The sequence below is a fragment of the Schistocerca serialis genome, chromosome 1 (assembly GCF_023864345.2).
Source record: "Schistocerca serialis cubense isolate TAMUIC-IGC-003099 chromosome 1, iqSchSeri2.2, whole genome shotgun sequence".
Lineage (NCBI taxonomy): Eukaryota > Metazoa > Arthropoda > Insecta > Orthoptera > Acrididae > Schistocerca > Schistocerca serialis.
The window spans coordinates 827,831,085-827,852,293 of NC_064638.1; the positions used below are offsets into that span (position 1 = coordinate 827,831,085).

General features: G+C 42.7%; 1 protein-coding gene and 1 pseudogene across 10 annotated transcripts in view; both read left to right on the forward strand.

Moving 5' to 3' along the window:
- The window catches only part of LOC126484627 (glutamate-gated chloride channel), a 724,772-nt gene that overhangs the window by 78,550 nt on the left and 625,013 nt on the right, over window positions 1-21,209 (forward strand). The window lies entirely within an intron of this gene.
- LOC126426498 (5S ribosomal RNA) lies at window positions 16,296-16,412 on the forward strand (annotated as a pseudogene).

A 21,209-nucleotide genomic window follows, 5' to 3' on the forward strand; every position in this document is an offset into this window, starting at 1 on the left:
GCGAACACGTGTTTCGGCTTATCCGTAGCTCGAACGTTTCTGAGAAAACGACGGCCAAAGATTTCGACTTGATTTAGATGACTTTTAGCAGACGATACTCTCAGCCGAAATGGTGGCACAGTGGCCAGCGTCGCGGCCTCTCAGTTTTTGCGCCCCGTGTTCGACGCCTGTTTCTTTCCTTTATTTTTATATATTTATATAATATATCCATATCGGTAGAGGGTTCCTATATGCACGTTTCTTATAAGGTTAAGGGATACAAAGACGTTATGTTAATTGTAAGATTACAACTGGGTTCCACAATACGTGCTATACATCTATTGTTTAATATATGGGTACGTGTGTATGTTATTTTAAGGATTTAATTTTTTTAATTGTCATTACCGTATATTTCATTTTAAAGTATGAATTCTTATACTTTATGCTCATGTTTATTCTTCACAAAGATTTTGTGCATTTCCTTGGATGATATCGATCGTAGAAAAATTCGAAACCGAAATTCCGAATAACGGCAGCATCGAACGGAGGCAAGGTTGCCACACTGACATTTCTTCGTATGAATCTCACTCGGGAAAGAAACGTCGTTAAAATTACTGAAGATTTCATGCGTTGGCAATAATTTCGTCATAAAGCGTAACGGATCACTTTATCTAGGCTGGCGCTTGCAACTTATTATGAATCAAGATACACTACAGGAATTTCACCAATAACAGTTTCAAATAATTCTCGTTAATTTATTGTTTTTTATTTTTTTAATTCGTTCGCCAGATATACATGAATAGATAAATGAGGAACATGCAGCGCGGCACGTTACTTTTTACCGCCCTGCCAATGTCCAGCAATGTTCATTTGTCTAGCTAAAAGCTGTAGTAGAAAATACTAGACCACTACTGTCTATTGCAGGTCGCAACATACATAGAATTGTCCGGTAAACGGGATGTGCTAGTACTGAAATAGAGGTTTTAACTTGGCAATGTAAATTTTCAGGTGTATTTTTACGATAAAGATCACAGTTAATACTGCCAAGTCCGTACTAAGTTGCTACACAATGTAAAGTTCCCACGCACGCCACAATCACACACGTAGCCAGTTTATGGTATTTAGACCCGTTACCGAAGTTAATAAGGTTCACTGGATCGTTTAGTTATGAAAATGCTCGCTCAAATGTTGAGCACTCTGCTCTACACGTAATACCTGTTCCAGTCTTAGATCGCACAACACGCCACGCGGTTTTAACTAACAGTCAAAAGCATTAATTTTGATACTCTGTCCGAAATTCCACACGACTTCCACTATACCGTTCACTTAAATACGCTTTGTACTAATTCGCGAACTCGTAATTAGCATTTTCCCGCGATTTTATAGTACTTTCGTCGGAGCTGCTTTCAATGACATGTTACTAGTTCGAACCCTCAGCCCCGACTGACTCTAGATCACACCAAAGGCTTTGTTCCCTGCATTGATTGACGCGAGCCTGCGTTTTTCTGATTGGCTGATATCACAAACAGCAAATCAGGTTGCAGTATTATCTCGCGCTAACCCGCGCTTTACTTCAATGACCAACCACAGTAAAATATTGCTTTCTATGGAAATTGCTAAATAAATAAATTTAGGAAAGTATCAATTATAAAATTACTCGTTCCGAAATTACCGATTAATTTGTGTTCTACTCACGATTTATTAGTACCATAAACTGACTGCCCATTTAATTATAGTAAATCCCTGTATAGTTTAACTGGTACTTCGTAAATAAACAAAACAATTTTCATTTACTTCTGTTCTTCTTCACTCATACAACACTCACACTGCTAATTACTACAATATAAAACAATTATAATAATGCAAATACATTAAGTATTAGTCAAACATAACTTTACAACATTGTTTTGACTACGACTGGTAGCACTGTCCGTCAACTGCTGACCTCTGCCGCCTACTAGTACAACTACGAGCAACTCTGTAACTTAGGTCCATGTCAGCTGGTGACATCTGCTGATGACTCATGCCTATAACGATATCGTCTTAACAAGTGACAGGAGCGATGCGAAGGCGCTACGCCTCAAACAGAAATAAAAATAACTATCGGGTTTCGAACCTGGGGAGCAACAGTGTGAAGCCACGACGCCAGCCACTGTTCTACCACTTTGGGTGAACAGTTTATTCGCTATGAGCTACATAAAGTACCTCGAAACCTTTGACCGTCGTTTTCTCAGAAACGGTCGGTATCTACGGAGTAGCCGACACACGTGTTCGCTTATTTTGACCCCTCTTCCAATGAGCGTATCTCACAAGGGTGCACGCTTATTTACCATTCTTATCAACTGCTAACAGGACCAGAATATGCCCAGTCAAATGGGCATACAGTTTATCGGTAACATCCATTATGGCTTCAGATTTTCAGACTAAAGTACGTCATAGATATTTGTACACAATGATATCAATGTGTCGCAACTGGAGTCAATCAAATCTTTAATTAGAAGGACATTTTCTTTCGAAGTACGGTAGGACGCGATATTAAAATCGGGCGAAGCTTTGTGCTGGTGTGTTGCGCACTGTCTCTAGGAAGGTCGTCGATCGTATCACATTGCACTTTCCAGTTGTGAGCACACAGTGAGCACGTAAACATACTTAGAACAACAGAGGCTCCCACCAGGTCTGAAGTACGTGCTGTCATTCGATTTCTTCACGCCGAGGGATTAAGCCTGATTTCTTGCAGAAGGCAGAACATAACTGTCAAGCGTGAAAAAAAGTGTGGCAGTGGGGCAGGAACTTTGAAGCAGGACGTACAGAATTTCGTGATGCAGGCGGTCAGGAAAGGAGGCGACTGTCAGATAACGATCTTGTTTAGCGAGTAGATTAGACGACTCGAAAAATCGTGCACGAAGGGCGGTTCAGAACAAGCTTGGAGGATGCTGTCATCAGGCATGGTCTTTCTTCATAATCATGAGCGCACACTGCAGCTACAACAAAGACGCTCCTGCGGCGTTTTAGATGGGAAGAGTTTGAGAACCCACCACATAGCCCAGAATTGGCTCCCTCTGCTTTTCATCTCGTTCCTCACGTGAACTGCTGCCTATGATGACAGCATTTTGGCAAAGACAACGACCTGCACACCAGCGTAGAGAATTGGCGGAAAGCACAAGAGACCTTCTGTGGTGAGGGTTTTAAAAAATTGGCACAACGCTACGAAATATGTCAAAGTCGGAGGGGCAACTATGTAAAGAAGAAGCCGGAAAGTGTGGTTAAATGTTGCAAATCAAACATTCTTGATTTTCATAGTGGTTTGCATTTCATGACCGATCGGACTTCCAAACAAATAATAAAAATAAAAGCAGCTCTTGAAATACCTGGGTGTAACAATTTGTGGGGATACGAAATGGAATGATCATATGGACTCAATCGGAGGTAAAACAGGTGGTAGTCTTCAGTTCATTGATAGGATGCTGGGGAAGGCAGTCAGCAAACGAGAAAGCTTATGAAACACTCGTGCGATCCTCCCTACAAGATTGTTCAAACCTGAGCGTCCTATGCCAAATAGGACTAATAGGCAATACTGAAATTATACGAAGAGTGGCAACACGACTGGTGACAAGTTTGCTTGACTCATGGGAGAGCGTCGTGGACAGGTGCTTGAAGAATAATTAATTTCGGGAAGCTGCATTAACTGAGGTATATACTCGAACGGAAGATAACAATCAGAAAGCCGAAATACTGAATTCAGCCTTCAAAATCTGTATAATGGCGGAAGATCGTATTACGGTCCCGCCATTTAAAAATCGTACGAACGTCGAAATGGCAGATATTAATATAACTGATCGCGGAATGGAAAGGCAGTTGCAATGCCGTCGTAGTGGGAAAGCTTTAGAACCAAATGAAATACCTGTAAGATTCTACAGAGATTATGTGAGAGAACTAGCTCCACTTCTAGCAGCAGTTTATCCTAGTTCGATGGAGCAACGAGGGATACCTGGCTCTGAGAAAAAGCGCAGTTCACTCTCATTTCCAAGAAAGGTCGCAGGAAGGTCCACATAATAATAGGTCTATATCATTGACGTCAATCTGTTGTAGAGCTATGGAACATATTTCATGCTTAAGAATTAAGACTTTGTGGAGAAAGAAAATGTTGTCTATTCAAGTCAATATGAATTCCGCAAACAGAGATCTTGCGGAATTGAGCACGCTCTGTTGCTCCATGATATCCGTAGGTGGCACCGTCCCGCACCGTCGTCTAGTGAAAAGAATACGAAATTTGCTACTCAAATCGTAGCTCTTAACGGAACGAGATCGTCAGATGTAAAAGTAATTTCCAGAGTATCACATGATTCATATGGCTCTGAGAACTATGGGACTTAACATCGGAGGTCATCAGTCCCATAGAACTTAGAACTACTTAAACCTAACTAACCTAAGGACATTACACACATCCATGTCCGAGGCAGGATTCGAACCTGCGACGGTAGCGGTCGCTCGGTTCCAGACTGAAGCGCCTACAACCGCTCGGCCACAGCGGCTGGCGTTTAGTTATCGCTTCTCATGTTTGAATGTGTATGCGTCGTGTTGCTCGTCTGCTTGTGGTCTTCATCGATGTGGTGCTTCCAGAGGATTTGACGGTCAAAAGTCACACCACGGTAATTCACAGTTGGCGTCCGTTATTAGCAAGTTGAAGAGCCCATGTGGAGGATGTTCGGCGGACGCCTCCTAGGCAGTTGTACAGCTTGAGTTTTGGCAGTATCAAAAACCCATGGGCCCGCGTGTTGCTGTCTGTAGTCTTCTCTGTACAACTTCTGACCACCGACTCCGGCAGATGAGTACGGTATCTTCGGCGTAGGCGTATCTGGCAACGTAGGGAGGTCGAACTGGAGACCCGTGGTTGAGTGGCGTCCTAAATACTGTGGCGGCGCACAGATACGGCACAAACTACCCGCGAGCACATGGGGATCGCAGTGCCGTTGTCATAGAACTGCACTCTGCTGGCAACGGACTTGGCACCTCTCGTGGCTGTTGTGAGAGACACTGAGGACAACAAGTGGGCATGTTACAGGTGCTCTTGATGTTGTTGTTCAGACAATTTATAAACATGCAAGACGATTGCGGATCGTTGTACTGCTTGCAGGCGTTCGTGCGTATAGGGGCGAACGATGCCTCTATCGCGGCCACCTGCAGGACGCGAGTGTGTTGCAGGTTGCTGACTTGTAGGGAGCACACACCAAGCATTCTGGTATAGCGATCCTCAGGCTTCAAATTCTGATCAGTTAATAGGCATCAATGCTTTTGATTTAGGTTGTGTCCATGTGCACCCTTGCTCACCTTATGAGTGCAAGCAGTGATTTCAGCTTCATCAGCATACCTGCTGATGACTCACTATCCAGCGCCACACATTCACACTCATTAGACGTTGACGTTACACCTGACGAAGCCAATGGGGACTGTCAACAGATCAATAGTGCGTGTTTCGGCGGTTTATCTGGCCATGACTGGTAATGTGGCTTCATCACTAAAAGAGATACATGATACATCTTGAGCGTCTTGTCTCGATGCTCATGCACAGAAGTTAACACGATTCTCATAATCGTTTCCATACAGTTGCTGGTGGAGATAGTTGTGATAGGAATGGAACCTACGTCGCTGGAGAATGCATAAGACACTTTCCTGGCTCATGAGACTTCCTAGTGCATTTGCGCGGGAGTTTATGTCCAGATCAACCGCTGTGCGGTTCTAGGCGCTTCAGTCTGGAACCGAGCGACTGCTACGACCGCTGGTTCGAACTCTGCCTCGGGCATGGATGTGTGTGATGTCCTTAGGTTAGTTAGGTTTAATTAGTTCTAAGATCTAGGCGACTGATGACCTTAGAAGTTAAGTCGCATACTGCTTAGAGCCATTTGAACGGGATCAACTGCAGCAGCTGCCAGCTGCAAGAACATTAATTTCCCTCTCTTCTGTCATCACTTGTTTCCTTCTGTTAAGTTGTCTAGATGTTACAAAACCCCTTTCATTAACTGGATGAAGAGATTGATAAATAATTTCCGAGATGATTGACGTCTATTGGGATATCTTGTCTCATACTCCGTCTAAAAACGAACTGCATTTTTCCTGCACTCTCCATACATCATGAGCATGTCGCCCACTGCGGCCGGCTCTGGAGTATCCAAAGAAAGTGTCACAGGACCGTTACTGTTTACGCTAGTTATAACTAATGTAGCGGAAGCCGTCGGAAGCTCTTAAAGACTGTTCGCAGATGATACGGCTGTCTTTAAGAAAGTAACAACGCCAGAAGACATTCGCAAAATGACGTACAGAGGGTTGATGGATGGTGCAGACTCTGGCACTTGACCCTGAACATAAATAAATTTAACATATTGCACATACATAGGAAAAGAAAGCCACTACTGAACAACTAGACTCTTGATGACAAATTGTTGGAATCAGGATCTACCGTAAAATATATAGAAGTAATACTCAGAGCGATCTTAAGTCGAATGACCGCATAAAACAAATAGCAGGAAAATCATATGCAGACTGTAGCTCGTAGGAGGAACCTTAACGAAATGTGACTCAGCGACGAAGGAAGTGGCTTAATAAAACACTTGTTCTCCCGATTCTTGAGTATTGTTCATCTATCTGGGATCCTTACCAGGTAGGACTGAGAGAAAGAGAAGATCCAACGAAGAGTGACGTGTTTTGTCACAGGATCTTTTGGTCGGTGCGAGAGCGTTAAGAGATGATCAACGAACTCCTGTTGCAGACGCTACAAGACAGGGATTGTGCATCACAGAGAGGTTCACTGTTGAAATTTTGAGAGAGTACTTTCTGGAAATAGTGTGACAACATATTACTTTCTCCCACATTCTACTCGCGAGATGACCACGACGAGAGGATTTGAGAAATTAGAGCCATCACAGAGTCTTACCGATATCCATTCTTCCCACGTGCCTTTCGCGAGTAGAACAATTTATGGTTGGGAGGATCAGTTAGTGGTGCCAGACGTACCCTTCGCCACATACCGTCAGGCAGCTTGCAGAGTATTGATGGAGATGTATTTTGGCCTTCCACGCATCGCTCCAGCTGGGAACGCGAAAAAAAGATAAGTCTACTTACAGGGTGCTCAGAGGCAATTACGGAGTTATTCTTCCAGCGCTCCGTATGCGAAGAGACCGGGAAGATATCCTAATATGTGGTACAGCATGAAGTACTTGTGCCATGCACATCATAGTGGTTTGCTGAGTATGGATTAATTGTTTCACTGAACGGCATTTCCAAGAGTAAATGAAAGGAAACATAAGTTTTGAACAGCTGTTGTTGGCTCATCACACAATTCTGACTGTGGCCGTACGGACAGAGATTACTTCAAACGTTTGATGGTGCTGTAAAGTAACAAAAAATGAAAAAAACCAGTGCTACATATACAGTCTCGCAGAAGAAAACGAAATATAAAAATACCAGAAACTTACATTTAAAGTAGCAGATTTCTACAAAAGATCTGATAGAAAAATCGTCGACGTAATGCTATGACGAAATAAAATAAAATAACGGTTTCTATGCAAATAGGTAACGCAAGAGACAAAAGGTGAATCGCTTGTTTGACACACAGTCTTTACTATCGACAGAGAGTTTTGTTTAGTGTTATTTGTGTTTTCTCGGTTATTTCGTCTTAGTGTACATGCAAATAAAAGAACATACGGAGTTATCATCGAATCCACAGTTTTATTTTGGAATTATTTCTTGTCGACGAAATATCCGCAAGTTTCTCAAATGTCAAGGCTGAAACACTGGAGATAAAGAAGTAACTGCAAGAATAAATAAACTGAAAGCCGCGTTTAGTATGGCCTCGACAAGTCGTTCTGTACAAAAATATTACTCCTTGTTTGAAACTGATTTACAGTTAGAAACTTAGTTCCAATCGAATTGAAAAAGGAAGTGTGAAGTGGGGGTGGGGGTAGGGGGGGGGGGGGGCGCGAGGAATCAATCATGCCTGTTGGAACAGGAGTTCAAGAATTAGCCTGGAGTGAGTAAAACCAACGGGAATTCTACATGTCTCCTACCGAATACACGCCCAGTGCTGATTTAATGTGTTGAAAACTGTTGAAGCACTCATTTGGTACTTGAACTCTCGATGAAACGGGAATCAGCGATGATTTTAATTTATGGAGAATGGCTGAGCATTTCTACACTTCATCAGTAGAAACGAGGGGTGAGGAAAGTTTTGATAGGAAAAATAATGAGCATTAGGGATAGCGTCGTGTGCAGAACGAGCTGTAGCTTTGTCGTGGGAATCTCTCTTAATTCCCACCACGCTTCGTCTGGACAGCATGCTTCAGCCGTGTCAGGAGATTTATGTAGCACGCTCCTGTAATGGTCTTTACGAACATAATCTGTTAGCACCACACCACGGGAGTGTAAACAACACACCATATCATCTTGCCTGATGATGGTTGGGTCTTTCCCGTATTCGGCGGTGGCGAATCCACACATATTCCCACTGCTTGCCTTGCTCCTTTGTCATTGGGTCTTACACCCAGAACGCGTCCATAGTGATTAGGCTGCTACAGAAATCATTAGGACTGGTCGGTCGCTGCTGCAGCTTTTCCACTGCGGCCATGGTACTGCGGGCATTTTGAATATGTTCTACGAGTAGCGCAACTCAGCGGGCGGCGGCCTTTGTCATGTCCAAAATATTCAGGATGTTGAAAAGTGATCCACGACTGATTTTTATTTTTTTCTACTTTCGTCTCGATTGTTATGCCCCGGTCGTCGGACACCATGGGCTCCACTTCTGTTGTAACAGTCATCATAATTCCACGCTGCTCAGTGGCCTTGTGCAAGTACTTCAATATGACGCCACTTCGGCTACTAGTGTGTCCCTAACCTACCGAGGAAAGAGGACGTGTAATTTAATGAGAAATCCGAAGCAATGTTGTTACTAGCAAATGTTGACATCATTGAGAGGTGGTCAGGTGAAATACAGACTGAAATGTTCCATGGTCCGACGGGTTTCGATCACCTGTTTCTTGACAGACAGACAGTCTTCCACTTCGTCATCCAGACTTGTTTGATCGCTTGGAAGTGCCTGCGCATTCTAACCACTGTGTCATACTACGGTGCATTGTTGCAGTACACTACTACCAACTCAATATGAATTTTCGCAACTTTGTTCCCCTTGAAATACATAAAACCAATAACAGCATGATGCTCAACTTAGGTCGGGTCGTTTTGTTTTGACTCTTCTACCATCGTGCTACGGTACAGTAGCGAGAGGATTTCAATGTGTACCACGGAGGTTCCTACAAACAAACAGAAAATTAATTACGCAACTTTATATTTTCGAGGTGATAATTAAATATTTACCACCATTCTTTGCTTGTTGGGCAGTAATGGGGCATAAAACCAGCAATGGGCTTATGGAATCATTAGAGCACTCGTCATAATATTTTCTTGATAGTCGGAAGAGTATTAGAACCCAAAACTTTGTCCTGCAAGTCTAATGTACTAACTGCTCCATCACCTTGTACAATGTGTGTCTTTGATACAGAGTAGCTGCAATTCCATTTGGTTTGCAGAAAAGAACCAAATTTCATTACAGTAGTAACAGAATACTCTTTTATGGGTCACTTGTCTATTCGTATATCGATTTCAACCAAATTTGGCACAGCGTATCAGCACTATGGGGTTTATAACCTCCCAGGAGAGGAGAAGGAAATGCTTTAGGCAGATGGAAGGTGTAAAGGGGTGGTGGGCAGGTGGAAAAGGAAGAAGGGGAGGCAGAGATGGAAAAAGAGAGGGGAGGGTGGTATGGTCAGAGGGAGGGGAAGGAAGATGTAGTCAGAGAGAGAGGTTAAAGGAAGTGGAGAAAAAGAGGGGGTGGATAAGATGAAGAGACAGAGAGAGTGGGGAGGGGTACATATACAGAATGAGGTGGGAGGATAATGTGGACAGACAAACAGAGGGAGGAAAAGGTGTACAGAGAGAGGGGGAGGAAAAGGGGTGTTCAGTACACGTGTCAATCGCATAAGTGGGCGAAGCTTAGGGGAAAAGTCTAGTATACTAATGCAAAAACAAAATCGGCAAAGACGCACCCGGCTGTGTATTGTATATGAACGACGCCAACATTTCATCATAAGCCCTAGATTTGATTTTTAAGGTCGTGCCGATAGAAAGATCATCCAGGAATGAGTATCTAGTCCGTCTTGCGTTAGGAATTTTCCTGGGGTTTGGTATTCGTTCTTCATAAAAGGAGAGAGCCACGGGAAATTTAGGTGGACATACCTAGAGTGGGTCGCGGGCCTCTGCCCTGGCCGCGGTAGGCTATATTGCTGCGCGCGTCTTGTGGCCGGCCTTATGAAGAGTTCCAGTCGCCACTCGCCAGCCTGCAGCACGCGACCTTTGAACTTCGCGCGCGGGTAGCCGCGGGCTCTTTCTCCTTGACGGACAGCCAATTTCGGCTCGTTAATCCCGTCCTTCCGTTAATTTACAGCCGACTGGAATCCGCACCGTTTCTCGTCTGCAGAGCTCGCGATTTCGCCGAGCTGCTTACAGTAGCAGCGCAGGCTTGTGCACGTTTTGAGACTCAGGCAGCAGAAAGCACAGCTCCTCTATAGCTGCATAATATTTGTGCAGTCTGTAAAAGACATAACAACGAAGGGTTTTTCAAGTGTTCTCACGTCACTGAGGCAAAACGTTTGTCACAGATCTAACAAAACAGAGGAAGATTGGGGCTTAATATTCTGTAGAAGACAAGGTCGTTAGTGGCGGAGTTAGGATTATGGATACATCAGGAAGGAAACCGGTCATACCATTTTCGAGAGAACCATCCCGGAATTTGGAATAAGCGATTTAGGAAACGACGAAACGCCTAAATCTGAATGGCTGCCAGGGCATTATAGCCGCCGTCCTAAATGCAGGTCCGAGTGCGTCAACTCGTTCGGCGTCCATTGTTCTTGTGTACAATCGTGCAGATTTCACATCAATGAAAACAGTACCGAATTCTGATTTCTGATTTTATTATTACGATTACAGGTATCGTATGTATCAATCATTTTGATAAACATTGAAGCTACTGATTTTATTCATTCAAGCAGGACAGTATCTTTTTATAAATCTGTCAACAGCAAAACAGAAGAAGTTGTTCTTTCATCCTTACTAGCCTTATCACGTAAGTATCATATTATCAGGGTCTCACTTAATTTTTGTCGTGTTATTTTTTTTTAAATTTACGTGGTGGCATTTTTCGTTGAAGCATCACACTATTTTTTTATTTTCAAACAATATGTCCCTGGTGCATTGTGTGCTACATTTCTTTTTAAACTTCTCACTCCTTTCTCCATTTCATTGCTGCCTCAACTTTCTCGTCACACACAAAGAAGCGAATGAAGAAACATTAGACGACACACTCAGCGAGAATTGTTTGCCTACTTTTGCTACCCAATAGAAATGCCGGCACTTTGACAAGATCGCAGATTAATTTCGTGTTACGCTCTCCAGAAGCAAATCTTCTTTTCAATATTGTTTTTGTCTTCACCAAAATGTCTCAGCTTAATTTCCTTGTTTCAATAAAAAGGCTGTTGTGTAATTTTCGCTCTTGCCAGTCACAAATAACATATTCAATGGTACCCCCTACATTACATGGACGTAGCCGTTAACTGCGATTAAGTCACACAGAGTAAACAAACCAGCGTAGCTTATAATCTGCAGACTTTTCTTTGAATGAAATGTATCTTTGCGTAGACAACTAGTTACAACTAAGAAAGAAAAAGGTTGCGTACATTCTAACAGTGCGACTTTCTCAAGTCTTTTCAAACCATGCATTGCCGTTCACGCGCCGCAGAGCCATTTTAGAAAATTTCAGAGAGTATGAAATAAATAAGCCGTCAAAAACAGTGATCCTAAAAGTAATCACTGTATTGTGTCAGCTTTTCACATTAGAGCAATGAGAAAATTTTACTATACGGCTCGGTGACGACTTGGATATCAATACAAGTTTGTTTCGTTATGTTGATACTCGTTACGCAATAACATGCGTTACTTGTCGGTTTTATTCGCGGAAAAGTTTTATTTATAGTGCTTTTTGAAATGGTCGTATTCTCAATGCGTTTTGTTTAAAGGCATGTACTAGAATTCCATACTGCCAAAAAATCTTTGTTTTGGATGGTCTATCGTCATACCAAAATATGGTATTTAAGATAAGTGCCTCATTTGTTGAATATTGGGCAAAAAAACGCGAAAACTAATTTGTTTTTCAACGTTTCGATTATTTGAAAACTGATTTAGTGCACCGATCGGTTACTGTTGATGTACACGCACCCACCACATCACGACAGAAACTAAATCACAATCAAAGCAGTCTGTCGTAGCCAGTCGCGTTGCCTCCAGACGGGTGATGTCATCATCACCTGCTGGAAAGATTAGTCTAGTGTATTGTGAGTTCGAAGTGAGAATTGTACGACAACTGCGAATACTGTGTCAATAGTCTGCACCAACTAGATGAAAAGAATACATTAGAAGAGATGGTCGGAATTGCGAAAGAAAAAATCTCTCTATTAGTATATGCAACTGCTCACAGAGATAGCACACGAAAACTGGACGACCTAACGTATACATTTTAGGATCATCCGCCTAGTTTACCAGATACTGTACTCTAAATGTCATACATTACCATGTTAAATAAATTCGTGTCTGACAAAGTTTTTGAGTCTAATAAAAAGTTTTGAGACCGGAAGTCTCCTCTTTAGGAATCAAGAAACATTTCACAAAAAATGATTTTGTGAATCCCAAATCGCACTCTTCGTTTACGAAAATCCAGAAGGCAGTAGCTAACGGCACCCACGTTTATGACGTGTTCCTTGACTTTCCGAAGGCGTTTGATGCAGTTCCACACTGTCACCTAATGAACAAAATACTAGCGGAGGTTATATCACACCAATTTTGCGACTGAATAAAGGAGTTACTATGAAACAGAACAAAGCATGTCGTTCTTAACGTAGAGAAATCTTCACATGTAAAAATAATTTCTGGCGTACACTATGAATGTTTTACAGGACAGACACTGTTCACAGTGAGCTCTGTGCGGCTCACGTTCATGCCGTTTGTTCTTTTGTCATATCGAGTGGCATCTTGTTTCTTCCTTACTGACTGGCATTACGAAGTTTCTGGCTTGCCTCCTTGAGTGGCAGCAGCAGCTCTTATCGATAGTACTAATGTCGTACTATCTTTGGTGTGACCGCTAGTGTTTCCGGGTGGTGGTGATGTGTGTGGTTGTCAGTCGGTTGGGATGGAGCAGCGAGGAAGTCTCCACAGTGCGAAGCCAGGCCGGGACCACTTGCGGCCTGCACGCACTGTCGGATCGAGAGGTGCTATCAGCGAGAGCGACAAAGTTCGTTGGCTACCGAACCTGGACGCTGAAGTTGAGTGGTCAGTTAACCTGTCATGAACCCTTAACTATTGTGACATCTCTTTTTTCACTTGCAGGTTGTTGCTCCCTGGGCCATTCGGGCTAGCAGCAACATATGATGTGTTGGAGTCAGCGAAATCTTTCACTCGTCTTCCTATACTGCGATTAATTATTAAATTGACTGTTACTTGCCAGCGAAGTGCACCAGCAGTATTTTCTGCCCTGTGGCCGTTAACGCCCCAGTTACCTGCCCTGGTCGTCCGCGTAGTTTTCGGGCAGTGAACCTTTCCTCGCCGTGTTGATGCTGTCCGGCACGGCGTGTAGTTCGAGAGCCTTTTAAGTTGTTTGGTTCACATTTTGCTTAGAGTGGTTATTGTTCCCTTGGCTGTTTTTAGTCGCCAATTTCTGAAGACGTAGCGCTGTTTGTATCCTCGTCCTCGGCCGACATTTTCCATCGTTGTGCCGTTGGTCGGACGGAAGGGAATTGGTTAAATTGTTGGTCTTTCCTTGGGCCGTCCCTAGTTTGGGTTGCCACTGTTCGTAATCCAGGCCCTAAGCCGTTAGTTGTTCGATGAGTTATGTGTGGCCTTTAGCCGAGGATTTACATGATCCCCTTTCAATAAATCCTTCAGCTGTGTGTATTCTTTAAAGAAATTTTTTATAAGAAGGAAGGTGTTTATTTTAAATTGTTTGTCTGACTTGTTATTCAGGCTTTCAGCCGTTGTTTCAGTTTTGCTTGTGGCCTTCAACCGTGCAATAAGTTAATATTTCTTTAATTAGGCTTTCGGCCGTTCTGTTGTAAGTTTAAAAAGAAATTTCTTGGTTAGAAAAAATGTTTGTAATGTCCTTTAATTATGTTCAGATGTGTGTGAAATCTTATGGGACTTAACTGCTAAGGTCATCAGTCCCTAAGCTTACACACCACTCAACCTAAATTATCCTAAGGACAAACACACACACCCATGCCCGAGGGAGGACTCGAACCTCCGCCGGGACCAGTCGCACAGTCCATGACTGCAGCGCCTTAGACTGGCTTTTGATTATAGTTGTCCTTCAGACATGTAGTGTAGGCCTTCAGCCGCTAATTGTTTTCAATTGCATGTTTTCTTTTAAAAAAATTTTAACTTCTATTTTTAATTGCTTTTGATTTCTAAGCCAGACCTTCAGCCATTCTTGTTTTTGGTGTGGTTTTGGGCCTTCAGCCCAGAAAGCATCTCAAGTTTTCTTTAACTAGGCCTTCGGCTGTATTGTCTAATTGTGATCTTTTAAAGCAATGTGTAAATAAGTGGTTGTTAGAAAAATAAAGTTGTGTGTTTGATTGTGCAACTCACAGTAACTGTTTACGGCCCCATCCACAATCATAACCTTATCCTGTGCGCTCTCTGAGTACCTACCAACCATGTTTCACACAGTATCTATAAATGACATAGTGGTGAAGGTCGGGAGCTCCGCGAGGCTGTTAGCAAAAGTAGCTGCTATATACAGCGAGGTCTCAACGCCAGAAAATTGTAGCGAAGTGCAGGATGACGTGGCGAAAATCGAAGCACAGTGCAGGGATTGATTGGCATTTGACCTTAAACAGAATCATATGTATTATATTGCGAATAAATAGGCGAAAGGTCTCATCATTGTTCGATTACAGGATTGTATAACAAACACTAGAAAATCTACGTTCATTAATTATTTTGGAGTAGGCGTATGGAGCGATTTAGAGTTGAACGGCCGCAGAGAAGTATTCGAAAGAAGGGCGTCACTGGAAGAAATAAGGAAGACCAAAAGAAGAGCGGGTTCGTTTATTAAGTGCGAATGTGCCTCGGTGATGTATCTCCATTCACCAATATCAGACCTACAGGAGAGGAATAGAGCGTCACGCTGTGGCTCACTGTTAAATTCCGAGCGTATGCGTTCTTAGAAGAGTCAACTACCATGCTGATTCCTCCCACATGCCGTGTATAACTCAGGAAAAGTCCATTAACGTAAAATTGGAGAGATTCGTGTTCATACAGGAGATGACCAAAGATAGTTCTTCCCGCGCACGATTCCTGAGTGGTGCAGCAAAGAGAAGAATTAACAACGCAACACGATAAGGTATGTGCGAAACACCGCTTCAGATACTGTTACGGACTATTTTAATTTCCACTACTGGTTAAGTTCAACGAACCTCTTGAGGCGACGATGTTAGGACTTTGCCAAGTGCTTTAGTACCCACGACAACAGTTTCACTAACACGTGGTTTGTGCCAAAACTCGTTATAGATTAACAACGAGTTCAAATGTCACTGTAGCACAATGAGAAGACCCAAGACAAAATGAGCCAACTACACATCGTACCTGTTCACAAGGAAGTGACAAGCAACACTTGGTACTAGTACTTGGCAAGCTCCTGAACAGCTGTCACATAAATAGTAGTGAAAATTAAAATATTTCTTAAGGTCAGCTTAGACTATGTTATACATTAACCTTAAGGTATTAATAGCTGTGGTAACACAATGCAGAGCGTGTGTAAGAATATTTTTAGTGATACAGGAAATATTTTCTTCCACAAACCGTAACGTGCCTTGCGGACTGTATATGTTGATGCAGGTGTATTTAGCATTTAAGGGTTACTGTCTACGGTTAGGGAAAATGGTTGCAAAACGGCATCGACCAGATTTATGACTTTAGTCACTACTCCCTTGGATACGTAACTCAGCTTGTCGTTCTTAAAACAAAGAAATCACATATACAAAGGTAACTGCAGGGCTAACCCAAGAACGTGTGATAGGACCATTACTATAGGGTCTTTCATATATTACGCAATTTTTAAACATGCAATAATTAAGTCAAAAATGCATTGAAATATAATTCTTTCTTATTTTCATCTACATATACACCTATTTGAATGCGGAAAATTATATCAGGCATATTTCCCCCCGGGCAACGGCCTTGCCGCAGTGGATACACCGGTTCCCGTGCGATCACCGAAGTTAAGCGCTGTCGGGCGTGGCCGACACTTGGATGGGTGACCGTCCAGCTGTCATGTGCTGTTGCCATTTTTCGGGGTGCACTCAGCCTCGTGATACCAATTGAGGAGCTACTCGACCGAATAGTAGCGGCTCCGGTCAAAGAAAGCCATCATAACGACCGGGAGAGCGGTGTGCTGACCACACGCCCCTCCTGTCCGCATCCTCACCTGAGGATGAGACGGCGGCCTGAAGACGGAGTGCTTGTTGTCTTGTTATATATCCCCCCGAGTGTTTCGGCAGGCAGTTACTCGGTCTATGCAGTTCGTGATGGCCCCTTCACAGATATCTCTGTTGATGTCGTTGATGACACGTTGAATTGTTTCCTTAAGTGGCGTAACTGTTTGTGTTTTGTTCTCTTAGACATTATGTAAGTAGGCTGTTTAGCTTTTTATGTTGGTAACGCCACGTAGCGCTCTGTATGAAAATCGCTGACTGCGCTGTGTGCAGTCTGTGGCTGGTTGGACTTAAGTGATTCATGAAAGTTATAAGTTATTGTTAGTCAGGGCCGTTCTTTTGTAGGGATTATTGGAAGTCAGATTGCGTTGCGCTAAAATATTGTTTGTCAGTTTAGTGATGATCAGAATAAGTAAAGAGGAAACTGTCTGATTACGTTGAGTTTTGCTCAGCTGTTTGAAAATCAAATAACGTAAGAGTTTTTCCAGCACTGTTATTCTTTAGATACAAAGGGGAAGTTTCAATTAGACTCCACATAACACCATAAAAAGAAGTCGCATGCAGTAAGGTCATAAGGTCGGTGAGGTCATTTCGCACTAAGTGAGATCACAGACTGAGGGAATTTTTCATGGAGTAGGGTTACTGTCTCGCGGGATCTGTAACATGTAACCCCTTCCTGTTGAAATTACTTATGGACTGTATCCACTTCATCCAGAGCAGACCCGAAATTAATTCTGACCATTCCACGACAACGCTTACCGATAATTGTTCCCGCATTACCGTCGAAATTTTCAAAAAAGAAGGGGCCGGTCACACCATCTGCCCATAAGCCACACCAAACTGTGATTGGCAGTGGATCACCCTAGGGTTTTCTTCACCCCATATATGGCAGTTTTGTCGGTTAACGAACCCACACAGATGAAAATGTGCCACGCCCCTGAAAATTATTCTTTTTGCAAAATTGTTGTCCTCTTCCTGTTTTGTGAGAATCCACTCAGCGAAATTTCCCCATTTCCAGTGATCTGTGGGTTTAAGATACTGCGTCAACTGACTCTTGTATAGGTATATATGAAGATCCCTCTTCAAAATTCCTTTCAAAGAGGCCGTCGAAGTTCCCAGTTGTTGAGAACGACGTTGAAGTGACTTGCGAGGTCTCACAAACACACTGCCTTGCACCAGTGCAATGATGTGTTCCATACAAAGGGTACTGTTTCGTCCGTGCGATTTTAAGGTTCAACGGACCGGGTTTCCTCGAATTTCTTTATCAGCAGCAGAAATTTAAGAAGATTATAACGTCCCAAGATACCGCGAAATCTCCGAACAATCTCTGCATAGCACTCGCCGGTTCTGTAACGGGTTTTCACAGTGGTAAGACGTTCCTTCTTTGTGGACTGTTCCACGGCAACTGAGATCCTGAAATACACAAACAAAGATTGATCAAGCAGTTGGACTGAGAATCGGTATTAACAGTAATAAATACAATGCTGTAAACTTGAAAACAAAGCTTTACCAATTAATTTAAAAATTGCGTAATATATGAAAGATTCTATACATTTGCAGATGTGATAATAAGGAAGCATACAACCATATTATATAATTGGAGTAGTACTTCACAAATGCTGAACTGGTCACTTAATAAAACGACATCAATTGGTGAATGGATATTACATGTTTCGGGGGTAACCCCTCATCAGATTTGTGTGAAACAGAGGTTATAAAGTCATTTAGTAACAGCAACAGCGACGCCACGGCGCTACACAAAAATTTCCACAGCTAACAAGTAAAGAATACGTACCAGATACATCGAGTTGTGCAGACGAACTGAAGTTATATGATACGTACGTAACTGTCAGAGGCAGAATGATAACAGCACGACGAATCGGAATTCTACCGGTAGGCGGCGACAGCCTGTCCTTAGTGGCACTACACAGCGTCAAGTGACAAATAATTGATTATGTGCTAAAAATTTTTAAAAATAGTGCATAAAGTCATATTGATAGAAAGCTCCAGCTGACAAATAGAATATACGCATAATTAAATTGGTGGCTTATAACGCCAAATAATAGATATGAGAAAAAAAAGTTTCAGAACCCGTGCAGATCTTTACAACGTTCTCGTTCCACGATGACAGATATAGTGACTGATGATCCAAATATTGTTATTTTATATTATCTGGTTCATCCGTCACAATTTTTCTCATCGTGGAACGTAGGCCATTGTAATCATCTGTACTGTTTCTGAAACATTTTTCTTCTTTTACTTATTATTTTAAGATTTTTGTCTGCCACATTGGCGCTGTAAGCCACTAATACAAGTATGTAAATATTTCATATTTTCGACTAGATCTTTAGCGCATGAATAGCTGTTCGTCATTTGCACCGTGTAGCTCCACTGAAGGTAGAATTTTGTTTCGTGATGCTGTTACCACTGTGCAGCGGTCAGTCCGCCTCTGACAGTTATGTACGTACAATGTACCTTCTGTTCATCTGTACGACTCGATATATCTGATACGTATTCTTTATTTGTAACCTGCGGATATTTTTGTGTAGCGCCATGGCAACGTTGTTGCTGTTACTATATGACTTTGTATCTTCTATTTCACAGATATCTGCCAACATTTTATCCCGAAACACGTAAGATGCATTCACCAACTGATGATGTTTTATTACGTGACCTATTCAGCATTTGTGCAGTACTGTTTCAAGTTACTATGTGTATAAGTGTTTGCTGCCACTTCCCAGCGTCGCTAGCCGTCCTTTAGTATTCGCCGGCTCTGGAACGATTAGTGTTCACCGAACTAACAGGGACTACTAACCCGGTATACTGCATACTACCTACCCCAGTAAATTTATATAGTGTTCTTGAATAATAAAACCGTAAAAATGAGTGTCTTTAAACCGAGAAACGTTTTTTAGAAGGGAAGCACTAACTTTAATTTTGCTGGGCCTACGCCATTTCATACGGAGCAGACGAGTGGTTTATAGGCAACACACAATTCATATGCAGAGATAAGAGTGCTTGGGCACTGCGCCTCTCGTGAGCATAATCAATCAATACAAAACGACGTCTGGCATGGTCAGGAACTTTTGTCTCCAACAGAAGTTCTTCCCTATGATGTTTGATACAAAGACTTCGAAATACACTTACGTCATCTCGGAGAAAGCGTTGGAAGCTACGTTAGCAACGCCACAAGAACGACTAAACAATTACAAGAAGTGCAAGAAAGATACTCGCATTTGCGGTCCAGGAAGCGTGTTCGGGTAGCTGAGGCGACCAGGGCGAACGCTCGCGTCAAGTGGAAGATTCGGGATCGTGTCCCAGCCCGGCACAAATTTGCACTGTAACCAATGCACCGTGGACCCTAAGTTTAGAGACATTCACAAATGGGAATACGATTCTCGCATTTCATACGGCTGTCGTACTAAATTACAAGAAAATTGACCTTGTGGATAACATCAGAAGTTCAATGAGGTATTTTGCGGATGATGCTGCAGTATTTCGAGAGGCTGTAACAATGGAAAATTGTACTGAAATGCAGGAAGATCTGCAACGAATTGACGCATGGTGCAGGGAATGGCAATTGAATCTCAATGTAGACAAGTGTAATGTGCTGCGAGTGCATAGAAAGAAAGATCCTTTATCATTTAGCTAATATATAGCAGGTCAGCAACGGAAGCAGTTAATTTCATAAAATATCTGGGAGTAGGCATTAGGAGTGATCTAAAATGGAATGATCATATAAAATTAATCGTCGGTAAATCAGATGCCAGACTGAGATTCATTGGAAGAATCCTAAGTAAATGCAGCCCGAAAACAAAGGAAGTAGGTTACAGTACACTTGTTCGCCCACTGCTTGAATACTGCTCACCGGTGTGTGATCCGTACCAGATAGGGTTGATAGAAGAGATAGGGGAGATCCAACGGAGAGCAGCGCGCTTCGTTACAGGATCATTTAGTAATCGCGAAAGCGTTACGGAGATGATAGATAGACTCCAGTGGAAGACTCTGCAAGAGAGACGCTCAGTAGCTCGGCACGGGATTTTGTTGAAGTTTCGAGAACATACCTTCACCGAGGAGTGTATATCCCGCGGAGAGGCCATGTGGATAAAATCAGAGAGATTAGAGCCCACACAAAGGCATACCGACAATCTTTCTTTCCCCGAACAATACGGGACTGGAATAGAAGGGAGAACCGATAGAGGTACTCAAGGTACCCCTCGCCACACACCGTCAGGTGGCTTGCGGAGTATAGATGTACATGTAGAAACGGAAACTTTTTGATCGCCTCATACAGAAGAGATACACAAGATCCAACGAAGAGCGGGGCATTTCGTCACTTGATCGCTTAGTCACGTGATAGCGTTGAAAAGGTTCTCGACGATCTCCAGCGGCAGACGCTACAAGAGATATGTTGCGCATCACGGGGAGGTTTATCAGTGAAATTCCGAGAGAGTATGCTCCAAGAAGAGTTGGAGAAGAAGCAATGATGGAAAAAAAAATCGCAACTCCAAGAAGGAGATTTGCGACATAAACGGAAGTTGTGTTTCTACATCTGCAAGAAGGTATTTATTCAAATTTCGCACCTGTCGCACAAGAGTGGCGCTAGTAGGATGCAAATCAGTTTTGCTTTAAATACACGCTGTCACGGTT